At 45.0% G+C, this 11,610-nt stretch overlaps 1 protein-coding gene across 1 annotated transcript in view; it reads left to right on the forward strand.

Annotated features, from left to right (window-relative positions):
* The window catches only part of LOC145268435 (uncharacterized), a 114,374-nt gene that overhangs the window by 35,565 nt on the left and 67,199 nt on the right, over positions 1 to 11,610 (forward strand). The gene's annotated exons all lie outside the window — the stretch shown is intronic.

Raw genomic sequence — 11,610 nt, forward strand, 5'->3', positions numbered from 1 at the left:
CAGATCAGTAACCAAGATGGCGGCCAAGAATCAAATGCGGTGCGTGGCGTAGTTAACCTCTTAAGATCTGATATATTGTGTTGAACAAAGATGGTGGCGTAGTTCAGATCAGTAACCAAGATGGCGGCCAAGAATCAAATGTGGTTCGTGGCGTAGTTAACCTCTTAAGTTCTGAGATATTGTGTTGAACAAAGATGGCGGCGTAGTTCAGATCAGTAACCAAGATGGCGGCCAAGAATCAAATGCGGTTCGTGGCGTAGTTAACCTGTTAAGTTCTGAGATATTGTGTTGAACAAAGATGGCGGCGTAGTTCAGATCAGTAACCAAGATGGCGGCCAAGAATCAAATGCGGTTCGTGGCGTAGTTAACCTCTTAAGTTCTGAGATATTGTGTTGAACAAAGATGGCGGCGTAGTTCAGATCAGTAACCAAGATGGCGGCCAAGAATCAAATGCGGTTCGTGGCGTAGTTAACCTGTTAAGTTCTGAGATATTGTGTTGAACAAAGATGGCGGCGTAGTTCAGATCAGTAACCAAGATGGCGGCCAAGAATCAAATGTGGTTCGTGGCGTAGTTAACCTGTTAAGTTCTGAGATATTGTGTTGAACAAAGATGGCGGCGTAGTTCAGATCAGTAACCAAGATGGCGGCCAAGAATCAAATGCGGTCCGCGGCGTAGTTAACCTGTTAAGTTCTGAGATATTGTGTTGAACAAAGATGGCGGCGTAGTTCAGATCAGTAACCAAGATGGCGGCCAAGAATCAAATGCGGTCCGTGGCGTAGTTAACCTCTTAAGTTCTGAGATATTGTGTTGAACAAAGATGGCGGCGTAGTTCAGATCAGTAACCAAGATGGCGGCCAAGAATCAAATGCGGTTCGTGGCGTAGTTAACCTGTTAAGTTCTGAGATATTGTGTTGAACAAAGATGGCGGCGTAGTTCAGATCAGTAACCAAGATGGCGGCCAAGAATCAAATGCGGTTCATGGCGTAGTTAACCTGTTAAGTTCTGAGATATTGTGTTGAACAAAGATGGCAGCGTAGTTCAGATCAGTAACCAAGATGGCGGCCAAGAATCAAATGCGGTCCGTGGCGTATTTAACCTCTTAAGTTCTGAGATATTGTGTTGAACAAAGATGGCGGCGTAGTTCAGATCAGTAACCAAGATGGCGGCCAAGAATCAAATGCAGTGCGTGGCGTAGTTAACCTCTTGAGTTCTGAGATATTGTGTTGAACAAAGATGGCGGCGTAGTTCAGATCAGTAACCAAGATGGCGGCCAAGAATCAAATGCGGTCCGTGGCGTATTTAACCTGTTAAGTTCTGAGATATTGTGTTGAACAAAGATGGCGGCGTAGTTCAGATCAGTAACCAAGATGGCGGCCAAGAATCAAATGTGGTTCGTGGCGTAGTTAACCTGTTAAGTTCTGAGATATTGTGTTGAACAAAGATGGCGGCGTAGTTCAGATTAGTAACCAAGATGGCGGCCAAGAATCAAATGTGGTTCGTGGCGTAGTTAACCTGTTAAGTTCTGAGATATTGTGTTGAACAAAGATGGCGGCGTAGTTTAGATCAGTAACCAAGATGGCGGCCAAGAATCAAATGCGGTTCATGGCGTAGTTAACATGTTAAGTTCTGAGATATTGTGTTGAACAAAGATGGCGGCGTAGTTCAGATCAGTAACCAAGATGGCGGCCAAGAATCAAATGCGGTCCGTGGCGTATTTAACCTCTTAAGTTCTGAGATATTGTGTTGAACAAAGATGGCGGCCTAGTTCAGATCAGTAACCAAGATGGCGGCCAAGAATCAAATGTGGTGCGTGGCGTAGTTAACCTCTTGAGTTCTGAGATATTGTGTTGAACAAAGATGGCGGCGTAGTTCAGATCAGTAACCAAGATGGCGGCCAAGAATCAAATGCGGTTCATGGCGTAGTTAACCTGTTAAGTTCTGAGATATTGTGTTGAACAAAGATGGCGGCCTAGTTCAGATCAGTAACCAAGATGGCGGCCAAGAATCAAATGCGGTCCGTGGCGTATTTAACCTCTTAAGTTCTGAGATATTGTGTTGAACAAAGATGGCGGCGTAGTTCAGATCAGTAACCAAGATGGCGGCCAAGAATCAAATGCGGTCCGTGGCGTATTTAACCTCTTAAGTTCTGAGATATTGTGTTGAACAAAGATGGCGGCGTAGTTCAGATCAGTAACCAAGATGGCGGCCAAGAATCAAATGCGGTGCGTGGCGTAGTTAACCTCTTGAGTTCTGAGATATTGTGTTGAACAAAGATGGCGGCGTAGTTCAGATCAGTAACCAAGATGGCGGCCAAGAATCAAATGCGGTTCATGGCGTAGTTAACCTGTTAAGTTCTGAGATATTGTGTTGAACAAAGATGGCAGCGTAGTTCAGATCAGTAACCAAGATGGCGGCCAAGAATCAAATGCGGTCCGTGGCGTATTTAACCTCTTAAGTTCTGAGATATTGTGTTGAACAAAGATGGCGGCGTAGTTCAGATCAGTAACCAAGATGGCGGCCAAGAATCAAATGCAGTTCGTGGCGTAGTTAACCTGTTAAGTTCTGAGATATTGTGTTGAACAAAGATGGCGGCGTAGTTCAGATCAGTAACCAAGATGGCGGCCAAGAATCAAATGTGGTTCGTGGCGAAGTTAACCTGTTAAGTTCTGAGATATTGTGTTGAACAAAGATGGCGGCGTAGTTCAGATCAGTAACCAAGATGGCGGCCAAGAATCAAATGCGGTCCGTGGCGTAGTTAACCTGTTAAGTTCTGAGATATTGTGTTGAACAAAGATGGCGGCGTAGTTCAGATCAGTAACCAAGATGGCGGCCAAGAATCAAATGCGGTTCGTGGCGTAGTTAACCTGTTAAGTTCTGAGATATTGTGTTGAACAAAGATGGCGGCCTAGTTCAGATCAGTAACCAAGATGGCGGCCAAGAATCAAATGTGGTTCGTGGCGTAGTTAACCTGTTAAGTTCTGAGATATTGTGTTGAACAAAGATGGCGGCCTAGTTCAGATCAGTAACCAAGATGGCGGCCAAGAATCAAATGTGGTTCGTGGCGTAGTTAACCTGTTAAGTTCTGAGATATTGTGTTGAACAAAGACGGCGGCGTAGTTCAGATCAGTAACCAAGATGGCGGCCAAGAATCAAATGCGGTGCGTGGCGTAGTTAACCTGTTAAGTTCTGAGATATTGTGTTGAACAAAGATGGTGGCGTAGTTCAGATCAGTAACCAAGATGGCGGCCAAGAATCAAATGCGCTTTGTGGCGTAGTTAACCTGTTAAGTTCTGAGATATTGTGTTGAACAAAGATGGTGGCGTAGTTCAGATCAGTAACCAAGATGGCGGCCAAGAATCAAATGCGGTTCGTGGCGTAGTTAACCTGTTAAGTTCTGAGATATTGTGTTGAACAAAGATGGCGGCGTAGTTCAGATCAGTAACCAAGATGGCGGCCAAGAATCAAATGTGGTTCGTGGCGTAGTTAACCTGTTAAGTTCTGAGATATTGTGTTGAACAAAGATGGCAGCGTAGTTCAGATCAGTAACCAAGATGGCGGCCAAGAATCAAATGTGGTCCGTGGCGTAGTTAACCTCTTAAGGTCTGAGATATTGTGTTGAACAAAGATGGCGGCGTAGTTCAGATCAGTAACCAAGATGGCGGCCAAGAATCAAATGCGGTCCGTGGCGTAGTTAACCTTTTAAGTTCTGAGATATTGTGTTGAACAAAGATGGCGGCGTAGTTCAGATCAGTAACCAAGATGGCGGCCAAGAATCAAATGCGGTTCGTGGCGTAGTTAACCTCTTAAGTTCTGAGATATTGTGTTGAACAAAGATGGCGGCGTAGTTCAGATCAGTAACCAAGATGGCGGCCAAGAATCATATTGCGGTGCGTGGCGTAGTTAACCTGTTAAGTTCTGAGATATTGTGTTGAACAAAGATGGCGGCGTAGTTCAGATCAGTAACCAAGATGGCGGCCAAGAATCAAATGTGGTCCGTGGCGTAGTTAACCTCTTAAGGTCTGAGATATTGTGTTGAACAAAGATGGCGGCGTAGTTCAGATCAGTAACCAAGATGGCGGCCAAGAATCAAATGCGGTCCGTGGCGTAGTTAACCTTTTAAGTTCTGAGATATTGTGTTGAACAAAAATGGCGGCGTAGTTCAGATCAGTAACCAAGATGGCGGCCAAGAATCAAATGCGGTTCGTGGCGTAGTTAACCTCTTAAGTTCTGAGATATTGTGTTGAACAAAGATGGCGGCGTAGTTCAGATCAGTAACCAAGATGGCGGCCAAGAATCATATTGCGGTGCGTGGCGTAGTTAACCTGTTAAGTTCTGAGATATTGTGTTGAACAAAGATGGCAGCGTAGTTCAGATCAGTAACCAAGATGGCGGCCAAGAATCAAATGTGGTCCGTGGCGTAGTTAACCTCTTAAGGTCTGAGATATTGTGTTGAACAAAGATGGCGGCGTAGTTCAGATCAGTAACCAAGATGGCGGCCAAGAATCAAATGCGGTCCGTGGCGTAGTTAACCTTTTAAGTTCTGAGATATTGTGTTGAACAAAGATGGCGGCGTAGTTCAGATCAGTAACCAAGATGGCGGCCAAGAATCAAATGCGGTTCGTGGCGTAGTTAACCTCTTAAGTTCTGAGATATTGTGTTGAACAAAGATGGCGGCGTAGTTCAGATCAGTAACCAAGATGGCGGCCAAGAATCATATTGCGGTGCGTGGCGTAGTTAACCTGTTAAGTTCTGAGATATTGTGTTGAACAAAGATGGCGGCGTAGTTCAGATCAGTAACCAAGATGGCGGCCAAGAATCAAATGCGGTTCGTGGCGTAGTTAACCTGTTAAGTTCTGAGATATTGTGTTGAACAAAGATGGCGGCGTAGTTCAGATCAGTAACCAAGATGGCGGCCAAGAATCAAATGCGGTCCGTGGCGTATTTAACCTCTTAAGTTCTGAGATATTGTGTTGAACAAAGATGGCGGCGTAGTTCAGATCAGTAACCAAGATGGCGGCCAAGAATCAAATGCGGTTCGTGGCGTAGTTAACCTGTTAAGTTCTGAGATATTGTGTTGAACAAAGATGGCGGCGTAGTTCAGATCAGTAACCAAGATGGCGGCCAAGAATCAAATGCGGTTCGTGGCGTAGTTAACCTCTTAAGTTCTGAGATATTGTGTTGAACAAAGATGGCGGCGTAGTTCAGATCAGTAACCAAGATGGCGGCCAAGAATCAAATGCGGTTCGTGGCGTAGTTAACCTGTTAAGTTCTGAGATATTGTGTTGAACAAAGATGGCGGCGTAGTTCAGATCAGTAACCAAGATGGCGGCCAAGAATCAAATGTGGTTCGTGGCGTAGTTAACCTGTTAAGTTCTGAGATATTGTGTTGAACAAAGATGGCGGCGTAGTTCAGATCAGTAACCAAGATGGCGGCCAAGAATCAAATGCGGTCCGCGGCGTAGTTAACCTGTTAAGTTCTGAGATATTGTGTTGAACAAAGATGGCGGCGTAGTTCAGATCAGTAACCAAGATGGCGGCCAAGAATCAAATGCGGTCCGTGGCGTAGTTAACCTCTTAAGTTCTGAGATATTGTGTTGAACAAAGATGGCGGCGTAGTTCAGATCAGTAACCAAGATGGCGGCCAAGAATCAAATGCGGTTCGTGGCGTAGTTAACCTGTTAAGTTCTGAGATATTGTGTTGAACAAAGATGGCGGCGTAGTTCAGATCAGTAACCAAGATGGCGGCCAAGAATCAAATGCGGTTCATGGCGTAGTTAACCTGTTAAGTTCTGAGATATTGTGTTGAACAAAGATGGCAGCGTAGTTCAGATCAGTAACCAAGATGGCGGCCAAGAATCAAATGCGGTCCGTGGCGTATTTAACCTCTTAAGTTCTGAGATATTGTGTTGAACAAAGATGGCGGCGTAGTTCAGATCAGTAACCAAGATGGCGGCCAAGAATCAAATGCAGTGCGTGGCGTAGTTAACCTCTTGAGTTCTGAGATATTGTGTTGAACAAAGATGGCGGCGTAGTTCAGATCAGTAACCAAGATGGCGGCCAAGAATCAAATGCGGTTCGTGGCGTAGTTAACCTCTTAAGTTCTGAGATATTGTGTTGAACAAAGATGGCGGCGTAGTTCAGATCAGTAACCAAAATGGCGGCCAAGAATCAAATGTGGTTCGTGGCGTAGTTAACCTGTTAAGTTCTGAGATATTGTGTTGAACAAAGATGGCGGCGTAGTTCAGATTAGTAACCAAGATGGCGGCCAAGAATCAAATGTGGTTCGTGGCGTAGTTAACCTGTTAAGTTCTGAGATATTGTGTTGAACAAAGATGGCGGCGTAGTTTAGATCAGTAACCAAGATGGCGGCCAAGAATCAAATGCGGTTCATGGCGTAGTTAACATGTTAAGTTCTGAGATATTGTGTTGAACAAAGATGGCGGCGTAGTTCAGATCAGTAACCAAGATGGCGGCCAAGAATCAAATGCGGTCCGTGGCGTATTTAACCTCTTAAGTTCTGAGATATTGTGTTGAACAAAGATGGCGGCCTAGTTCAGATCAGTAACCAAGATGGCGGCCAAGAATCAAATGTGGTGCGTGGCGTAGTTAACCTCTTGAGTTCTGAGATATTGTGTTGAACAAAGATGGCGGCGTAGTTCAGATCAGTAACCAAGATGGCGGCCAAGAATCAAATGCGGTTCATGGCGTAGTTAACCTGTTAAGTTCTGAGATATTGTGTTGAACAAAGATGGCGGCCTAGTTCAGATCAGTAACCAAGATGGCGGCCAAGAATCAAATGCGGTCCGTGGCGTATTTAACCTCTTAAGTTCTGAGATATTGTGTTGAACAAAGATGGCGGCGTAGTTCAGATCAGTAACCAAGATGGCGGCCAAGAATCAAATGCGGTCCGTGGCGTATTTAACCTCTTAAGTTCTGAGATATTGTGTTGAACAAAGATGGCGGCGTAGTTCAGATCAGTAACCAAGATGGCGGCCAAGAATCAAATGCGGTGCGTGGCGTAGTTAACCTCTTGAGTTCTGAGATATTGTGTTGAACAAAGATGGCGGCGTAGTTCAGATCAGTAACCAAGATGGCGGCCAAGAATCAAATGCGGTTCATGGCGTAGTTAACCTGTTAAGTTCTGAGATATTGTGTTGAACAAAGATGGCAGCGTAGTTCAGATCAGTAACCAAAGTGGCGGCCAAGAATCAAATGCGGTCCGTGGCGTATTTAACCTCTTAAGTTCTGAGATATTGTGTTGAACAAAGATGGCGGCGTAGTTCAGATCAGTAACCAAGATGGCGGCCAAGAATCAAATGCAGTTCGTGGCGTAGTTAACCTGTTAAGTTCTGAGATATTGTGTTGAACAAAGATGGCGGCGTAGTTCAGATCAGTAACCAAGATGGCGGCCAAGAATCAAATGTGGTTCGTGGCGTAGTTAACCTGTTAAGTTCTGAGATATTGTGTTGAACAAAGATGGCGGCGTAGTTCAGATCAGTAACCAAGATGGCGGCCAAGAATCAAATGTGGTTCGTGGCGTAGTTAACCTGTTAAGTTCTGAGATATTGTGTTGAACAAAGATGGCGGCGTAGTTCAGATCAGTAACCAAGATGGCGGCCAAGAATCAAATGTGGTTCGTGGCGTAGTTAACCTGTTAAGTTCTGAGATATTGTGTTGAACAAAGATGGCGGCCTAGTTCAGATCAGTAACCAAGATGGCGGCCAAGAATCAAATGTGGTTCGTGGCCTAGTTAACCTGTTAAGTTCTGAGATATTGTGTTGAACAAAGATGGCGGCCTAGTTCAGATCAGTAACCAAGATGGCGGCCAAGAATCAAATGTGGTTCGTGGCGTAGTTAACCTGTTAAGTTCTGAGATATTGTGTTGAACAAAGACGGCGGCGTAGTTCAGATCAGTAACCAAGATGGCGGCCAAGAATCAAATGCGGTGCGTGGCGTAGTTAACCTGTTAAGTTCTGAGATATTGTGTTGAACAAAGATGGTGGCGTAGTTCAGATCAGTAACCAAGATGGCGGCCAAGAATCAAATGCGCTTTGTGGCGTAGTTAACCTGTTAAGTTCTGAGATATTGTGTTGAACAAAGATGGTGGCGTAGTTCAGATCAGTAACCAAGATGGCGGCCAAGAATCAAATGCGGTTCGTGGCGTAGTTAACCTGTTAAGTTCTGAGATATTGTGTTGAACAAAGATGGCGGCGTAGTTCAGATCAGTAACCAAGATGGCGGCCAAGAATCAAATGTGGTTCGTGGCGTAGTTAACCTGTTAAGTTCTGAGATATTGTGTTGAACAAAGATGGCAGCGTAGTTCAGATCAGTAACCAAGATGGCGGCCAAGAATCAAATGTGGTCCGTGGCGTAGTTAACCTCTTAAGGTCTGAGATATTGTGTTGAACAAAGATGGCGGCGTAGTTCAGATCAGTAACCAAGATGGCGGCCAAGAATCAAATGCGGTCCGTGGCGTAGTTAACCTTTTAAGTTCTGAGATATTGTGTTGAACAAAGATGGCGGCGTAGTTCAGATCAGTAACCAAGATGGCGGCCAAGAATCAAATGCGGTTCGTGGCGTAGTTAACCTCTTAAGTTCTGAGATATTGTGTTGAACAAAGATGGCGGCGTAGTTCAGATCAGTAACCAAGATGGCGGCCAAGAATCAAATGTGGTCCGTGGCGTAGTTAACCTCTTAAGGTCTGAGATATTGTGTTGAACAAAGATGGCGGCGTAGTTCAGATCAGTAACCAAGATGGCGGCCAAGAATCAAATGCGGTCCGTGGCGTAGTTAACCTTTTAAGTTCTGAGATATTGTGTTGAACAAAGATGGCGGCGTAGTTCAGATCAGTAACCAAGATGGCGGCCAAGAATCAAATGCGGTTCGTGGCGTAGTTAACCTCTTAAGTTCTGAGATATTGTGTTGAACAAAGATGGCGGCGTAGTTCAGATCAGTAACCAAGATGGCGGCCAAGAATCATATTGCGGTGCGTGGCGTAGTTAACCTGTTAAGTTCTGAGATATTGTGTTGAACAAAGATGGCAGCGTAGTTCAGATCAGTAACCAAGATGGCGGCCAAGAATCAAATGTGGTCCGTGGCGTAGTTAACCTCTTAAGGTCTGAGATATTGTGTTGAACAAAGATGGCGGCGTAGTTCAGATCAGTAACCAAGATGGCGGCCAAGAATCAAATGCGGTCCGTGGCGTAGTTAACCTTTTAAGTTCTGAGATATTGTGTTGAACAAAGATGGCGGCGTAGTTCAGATCAGTAACCAAGATGGCGGCCAAGAATCAAATGCGGTTCGTGGCGTAGTTAACCTCTTAAGTTCTGAGATATTGTGTTGAACAAAGATGGCGGCGTAGTTCAGATCAGTAACCAAGATGGCGGCCAAGAATCATATTGCGGTGCGTGGCGTAGTTAACCTGTTAAGTTCTGAGATATTGTGTTGAACAAAGATGGCGGCGTAGTTCAGATCAGTAACCAAGATGGCGGCCAAGAATCAAATGCGGTTCATGGCGTAGTTAACCTCTTAAGGTCTGAGATATTGTGTTGAACAAAGATGGCGGCGTAGTTCAGATCAGTAACCAAGATGGCGGCCAAGAATCAAATGCGGTTCGTGGCGTAGTTAACCTGTTAAGTTCTGAGATATTGTGTTGAACAAAGATGGCGGCGTAGTTCAGATCAGTAACCAAGATGGCGGCCAAGAATCAAATGCGGTCCGTGGCGTATTTAACCTCTTAAGTTCTGAGATATTGTGTTGAACAAAGATGGCGGCGTAGTTCAGATCAGTAACCAAGATGGCGGCCAAGAATCAAATGCGGTCCGTGGCGTATTTAACCTCTTAAGTTCTGAGATATTGTGTTGAACAAAGATGGCGGCGTAGTTCAGATTAGTAACCAAGATGGCGGCCAAGAATCAAATGCGGTGCGTGGCGTAGTTAACCTCTTGAGTTCTGAGATATTGTGTTGAACAAAGATGGCGGCGTAGTTCAGATCAGTAACCAAGATGGCGGCCAAGAATCAAATGCGGTTCATGGCGTAGTTAACCTGTTAAGTTCTGAGATATTGTGTTGAACAAAGATGGCAGCGTAGTTCAGATCAGTAACCAAGATGGCGGCCAAGAATCAAATGCGGTCCGTGGCGTATTTAACCTCTTAAGTTCTGAGATATTGTGTTGAACAAAGATGGCGGCGTAGTTCAGATCAGTAACCAAGATGGCGGCCAAGAATCAAATGCAGTTCGTGGCGTAGTTAACCTGTTAAGTTCTGAGATATTGTGTTGAACAAAGATGGCGGCGTAGTTCAGATCAGTAACCAAGATGGCGGCCAAGAATCAAATGCGGTCCGTGGCGTAGTTAACCTGTTAAGTTCTGAGATATTGTGTTGAACAAAGATGGCGGCGTAGTTCAGATCAGTAACCAAGATGGCGGCCAAGAATCAAATGCGGTTCGTGGCGTAGTTAACCTGTTAAGTTCCGAGATATTGTGTTGAACAAAGATGGCGGCCTAGTTCAGATCAGTAACCAAGATGGCGGCCAAGAATCAAATGTGGTTCGTGGCGTAGTTAACCTGTTAAGTTCTGAGATATTGTGTTGAACAAAGATGGCGGCCTAGTTCAGATCAGTAACCAAGATGGCGGCCAAGAATCAAATGTGGTTCGTGGCGTAGTTAACCTGTTAAGTTCTGAGATATTGTGTTGAACAAAGACGGCGGCGTAGTTCAGATCAGTAACCAAGATGGCGGCCAAGAATCAAATGCGGTGCGTGGCGTAGTTAACCTGTTAAGTTCTGAGATATTGTGTTGAACAAAGATGGTGGCGTAGTTCAGATCAGTAACCAAGATGGCGGCCAAGAATCAAATGCGCTTTGTGGCGTAGTTAACCTGTTAAGTTCTGAGATATTGTGTTGAACAAAGATGGTGGCGTAGTTCAGATCAGTAACCAAGATGGCGGCCAAGAATCAAATGCGGTTCGTGGCGTAGTTAACCTGTTAAGTTCTGAGATATTGTGTTGAACAAAGATGGCGGCGTAGTTCAGATCAGTAACCAAGATGGCGGCCAAGAATCAAATGTGGTTCGTGGCGTAGTTAACCTGTTAAGTTCTGAGATATTGTGTTGAACAAAGATGGCAGCGTAGTTCAGATCAGTAACCAAGATGGCGGCCAAGAATCAAATGTGGTCCGTGGCGTAGTTAACCTCTTAAGGTCTGAGATATTGTGTTGAACAAAGATGGCGGCGTAGTTCAGATCAGTAACCAAGATGGCGGCCAAGAATCAAATGCGGTCCGTGGCGTAGTTAACCTTTTAAGTTCTGAGATATTGTGTTGAACAAAGATGGCGGCGTAGTTCAGATCAGTAACCAAGATGGCGGCCAAGAATCAAATGCGGTTCGTGGCGTAGTTAACCTCTTAAGTTCTGAGATATTGTGTTGAACAAAGATGGCGGCGTAGTTCAGATCAGTAACCAAGATGGCGGCCAAGAATCATATTGCGGTGCGTGGCGTAGTTAACCTGTTAAGTTCTGAGATATTGTGTTGAACAAAGATGGCGGCGTAGTTCAGATCAGTAACCAAGATGGCGGCCAAGAATCAAATGCGGTTCATGGCGTAGTTAACCTC

This window comes from Euprymna scolopes, chromosome 43 (genome assembly GCF_053919585.1).
Source record: "Euprymna scolopes isolate OS-2025 chromosome 43, ASM5391958v1, whole genome shotgun sequence".
Classification (NCBI taxonomy): domain Eukaryota; kingdom Metazoa; phylum Mollusca; class Cephalopoda; order Sepiida; family Sepiolidae; genus Euprymna; species Euprymna scolopes.